General features: G+C 44.3%; 1 long non-coding RNA gene across 1 annotated transcript; it reads right to left on the bottom strand.

The window, feature by feature from the left end:
* Positions 1-474: 474 nt before the first annotated feature.
* LOC306919633 lies at positions 475-4,121 on the bottom strand. Its single transcript, XR_013789584.1, has 3 exons — positions 4,059-4,121; positions 3,367-3,581; positions 475-678 (listed from the first exon to the last, which is right to left on the bottom strand). It is a non-coding gene; the product is annotated as an uncharacterized lncRNA (long non-coding RNA).
* Between the last annotated feature and the right edge of the window lie 1,259 nt (positions 4,122-5,380).

Below are 5,380 nucleotides of genomic sequence, written 5' to 3'. Positions count from 1 at the left end.
TCAAAAAAAACACACCTGTGTGAAGTGAGGGTCGCTAATATATTAAAGTCTAACCCATGTTGATGAGGTGATGTAATGGTGATGGAAAACAAACAGACAAACATTCAACGCCATTAACAATAAAGAGACAATATGACGTAATGACACATTATGACGTAAATGTTCCCTTCATTGTCAATGGCGTTTACAAAACAAACATTGAACTAAAGACAAACATTAAACCTGTGTATACCCTCTGTGTTACCATGGATACCAAGATATTGTATTTGTATTATAACTACTTTGTCTTCTTATAGGCACCATGCAGTAGATACACTTTGGTCTAAAATGTGTCTACAACCTACAGACTAGCCTCTGGATGTCTGTTCAAAAGCTACTTCAATAAGTCTATAAAGAACTAAGATGCTTCTTAACAGACAATACTGTATGTTACCTCTTTGACAGGCAAATTCCCCGGCAGCATTAACACATTAAGTCTCTGTGTTCGACGTCCTGGAGGTTGAAGGAACAGCAGAACTTGACCAGATGTTGGACAGAAATACTCCTTAATCTTCCACAGGAGTCCATACAGAGACAGGTGGTCCAGGTTTAAAACCACGTGCGTCTGGGTCACTTTCTGTGGCTCCAAGAGGTACGCCGCGCCATCTGTGACGTTGGCCACACAAAGGTCCACATCACCTGTGAAAAGTTAAAACATTGTAGATTCCATTTTAGGGTTAAAAGCTCAAAAGAAACATGTGATGTATTTATTAACAATAACATGCATAAACAGTCACAGTTTAGGAGGAAGACATATTCATGACTCTGTTGTCAGATACTTTGATCAAATACAACATCCCTTCACAGATTTCAACATATTATTTGTAAGTAAGAGCACATTTCAATAAAATAAAATATTTCCGCATATTTTGTATTTGCTTGGCAAAACAGTTGCCAAACAAACGTACACATTTCAGGGCCGAAACATGTGAACATGTGGTGTGTGTGTGAGTGTGTGCGTGTGTGCGCGCTCGCGCGCGCGTGCGTGTGAGTGTGTGTGTGTGTGTGAGAGTGAAAGAGAGAGAGAGAGAGACAGAGAGAGAGAGAGACAGAGAGAGACAGTGCACATTCCGTTTTATTTCATTATAAGGTCTGATATTAAATGTACAACATGAATATGAACATCCCGAGTTATCTCTCTATTAAAATAAAAAAAGGTTTTGTAAAAGGATATAGTATAATGTCTGGAGCAGAGCTAAGTAACTCTTGCAAGGGGGGGGGGGGGGGGGGTCTAACTCACCAAAAAGCGTTCATATTTTGAGGGAGAGGTGGATGAGGAGCAGAAATGAAGCGCTAGTATATCCATCAGATCAAGACCACGGAGAGCGCCCTGGATTAGGAGAGACGAGGCATTCGTTCTGCCGCGCTAACAGCTAAGTCAACGGTAAGCTAATATGACCCTAGAGCGCGAAGGACGGTGGCCGAGAGTCGGACTGAAAAATTAAAAAAAGGAAAAAATTCAGAATATTCTTCTCTCGCCTGGTATCATTGAGGATGCTAGGACGCTAGGACGTGTACAAACTGTACACACGTCCAATACATCCCTCGATTGGAATCCCTAGGACGTTTCCAGACGTCCTACGGATGGAATGTGTCCAATTGACCTTGATGTACACGGCATCCATCTTGCCAGCAAGGTGCTAACTAGGTGCAACTTCCCATTGACAGCTCATTCATCCAATCAGAAAAGTCCTTTCTGATTGTATTAAATAACGTCAAACTCACCAACATTGCAGCTGTACGGGAAGCTTGAATTATCCTCTTACTATCTGTAAAGTTTATGTTTCATAAAAATCTACCGTAGACATGTTATGAGCTATGTTATGTTATGAGTTATGAGTGGCCGGATGGTAACCGCAAGGTTCCCAGTTCGATCCCTGTGGGCTCCCCCAGAGTTAGTGTGGAAGTGTCCTTGAGCAAGACTCTGAACCCCTGATTGCTCCCGATGGGCAGGTTGGTGCCTTGCATGGTTTCCTCTGCCATCGGTGTGTGAATGTGTGAATGTAATGAACAATCTATGTAAAGGTGTGTGAATGGGTGAATGTAATGAACAATCTATGTAAAGGTGTGTGAATGGGTGAATGTAATGAACAATCTATGTAAAGGTGTGTGAATGGGTGAATGTAATGAACAATCTATGTAAAGGTGTGTGAATGGGTGAATGTAATGAACAATCTATGTAAAGGTGTGTGAATGGGTGAATGTAATGAACAATCTATGTAAAGGTGTGTGAATGGGTGAATGTAATGCAAAATCTCCCTCCTCACTGGCCTACCGGCATGTGCACTTAAGCCTCTCCAACTGATCCAAAATGCCGCAGCTCGCTTGGTCTTCAACCAGCCAAAATTCTCACATGTCTCCCCCCTGCTCCGCTCCCTGCACTGGCTCCCGGTCGCTGCCCGCACAGAATACAAAACTCTGATGCTGGCATTTAAAGCAACCAAAGGTATGGCTCCCCCATATCTTGCAAGCATGATTGAACCCTACAAACCCTCCCGAGCACTCAGATCAGCCAACGCAGGGAAGCTGGAAGTACCCTCACTAAAAACGCCGGGACAACGCTCCACACGTCCCAAACTCTTCTCCCTTCTGGCCCCAAAACTGTGGAACGCACTTCCCGTTGCAATCAGAACTGCAGCATCACTCCCGATCTTCCTCCGTAGTCTGAAAACCCACCTTTTCAGACTCCACCATGGCCCATAGCACTTACCCTACCCCCTTAGACAGCACTTTTTTAGACTTAGATAGCATTTGAAACAGACTTATAGCATGTCATGTAGACAGCACAATAACAGTACAGCATAGTATAATATATATGTATAGCTTATATGTATAGTGTCTTTATATATAGATATGTTCTAGTTACGTTCTTAGCTTACGCATGTTTCTTGATAAATGCTGTTTATATATGTGATGTATTCCCATGCTTTTTGTTCTTGCTTAATGTAAATCGCTCTGGATTAAGAGCGTCTGCTAAATGCCTAAATTGTAAATTGTAAATTGTAAAATCTATGTAAAGGCCACGCCCACTCACCCACTGCCCTGATGAATACCTGGTTCCACCTGTGTGTCTCACGTCACTGTCCTTGTGTGTGATGGCACAGTGTGGCAGGTGTAGCTGACTCACCAGGTGTGATGGCACAGTGTGGCAGGTGTAGCTGACTCACCAGGTGTGGTCTCACAGTGTGGCAGGTGTAGCTGACTCACCAGGTGTGATGGCACAGTGTGGCAGGTGTAGCTGACTCACCAGGTGTGGTCTCACAGTGTGGCAGGTGTAGCTGACTCACCAGGTGTAATGGCACAGTGTGGCAGGTGTAGCTGACTCACCAGGTGTGATGGCACAGTGTGGCAGGTGTAGCTGGCAGACAGCGTTCTGAGGACACTGGATGTCAAACAGAGGACCTGCGGGAGTCCTTCCTGTTGACGGGAGATATCTCTCCTCCCACTGAACAGTCCTGTAGAGAACGTCTCCTCCCCTCCATGTTCCAAACACCAACCTGGTGTCACTGCACTGGAACAGCCCCGCCCCGGGGCACTGGAACCTGGGACACATATGAGGGTTAGGGTTAGGTTAGCGTTAGCCCTAAACCCTAAACCTAACCCTCACCCAAACCTTAACCTAGCTCTGGTCCATAGCTCTAATGCTCTGGTCCATAGCTCTAATGCTCTGGTCCATAGCTCTAATGCTCTGGTCCATAGCTCTAATGCTCTGGTCCATAGCTCTAATGCTCTGGTCCATAGCTCTAATGCATTGCATTTAGAGCTATGTTACTCTCGACTTCCGCCGCTCGCATGAATGCAGACCAGCCTCTCGTCTTTAGCGTAAATAAAAAGAACGTTTTTGCTACTCACCAAAACAAAGGCGGGGCGTGTCATTAGAAAGCCTACTTTCCTTAGTGGAAGCACTCTGAGCCCCCCCCCCCCCTCCCCCCCACCACACGTATAAATTGTACATTTTGGCCAGAAAGGGATTTTTGGTACTATAATAGTGGAACTGTGTGTTCGGGGTTAGAACTGACCTGTATTCAGTGGTCGTGTGTTCTGTGTGCACGACGGGGGAGAAACTGGTTGGAACGACTGGCCTGAAACGCACGCACGCACGCACGCACGCACGCACGCACACGCACACGCACACGCACACGCACACGCACACGCACACGCACACACACACACACACACACACACACACACACACACACACAATTTGATTTTAGGGATTATAATATTTGAGCCACTTGAGCACATTTTACACTACTTATAGAATATTTTAAAATAGTCCAAATAGCTGATCTACAAGTGCACAACTCTACCCTACCCTAGGGTAGAGTAACCCTACCCTACTCTACCACAACTCTTTGATTTGATATGTTGGTTTACAACTACTGTAAGTATAACTCAGACATTTACACCTGAGAAATGATTCTACACATGTCTTCTAAATGTCTTCTAAATGTCCTCTAAATGTCCTCTAAAAGTCCTCTAAAAGTCCTCTAAATGTCCTCTAAATGTCCTCTAAATGTCTTCTAAATGTCCTCTAAATGTCTTCTAAATGTCTTCTAAATGTCCTCTAAATGTCCTCTAAATGGTCCTCATTCACAACGGCGTTTACGCCAGAGTGTAACGGAAGCGTATACAGATACTAAATATCATCGTATTTCTCTGTCCGATCACGCTGCGATTTGCTCCCGTCTTATTCAGGGAAGCTGGTGTAATCACTTCATTTGTGCGGATCGCAGAGTGTAGCCTTTCCGCATTTTTCCCAAGCGATTCGCCTGGTGTCGCCTTGTTAGAACGCCCATCCCACACCATATAAGGCAACAGGAAATATCGAAATACGTCATCATAGCCTGCACCGGGCTTTAAATTATATACAACAGCCGCGATGAGCTTGTAGAGCAGTTCATTTTGACAGGCGGGTCTCTGCACGGACAGATCTTCAAGCAAACAGCGCGAGTTTTGTATATAATTATAAACGAAACTTGCCAACTTGGCACGCATTGCTTCACTCCTTGTTAAATGTCAGAACGTTAATAAGTTAACTGATGTTACAGTTACTTTCACATAATGAGAAAGAAGTTAATTTGTACTGTTCACCACACAACCAAATGCTATATTAAAACTCGGCAATGATAAAAGGCCCTATTGATTAGTCTACTGCGGTGATTGATTCCCTGCCCTGCACTGTCGGATTTGGAAAGCAAATATATGGACATGCATGGACACAGGACATATTTTCTTTTCTTTTTTTCTTGTGGGATTTGGACTTAAGGCTATATTTCATCCGATCCAACTACGTTGTATGTTTCCTCAGCTGCAGGTAAGAGTTGGCTATTCTGTGTGG

This window comes from Electrona antarctica, assembly GCF_951216825.1.
Source record: "Electrona antarctica genome assembly, contig: scaffold_192, whole genome shotgun sequence".
Taxonomy (NCBI): domain Eukaryota; kingdom Metazoa; phylum Chordata; class Actinopteri; order Myctophiformes; family Myctophidae; genus Electrona; species Electrona antarctica.
This window is presented reverse-complemented; position numbering and strand designations above follow the sequence as displayed.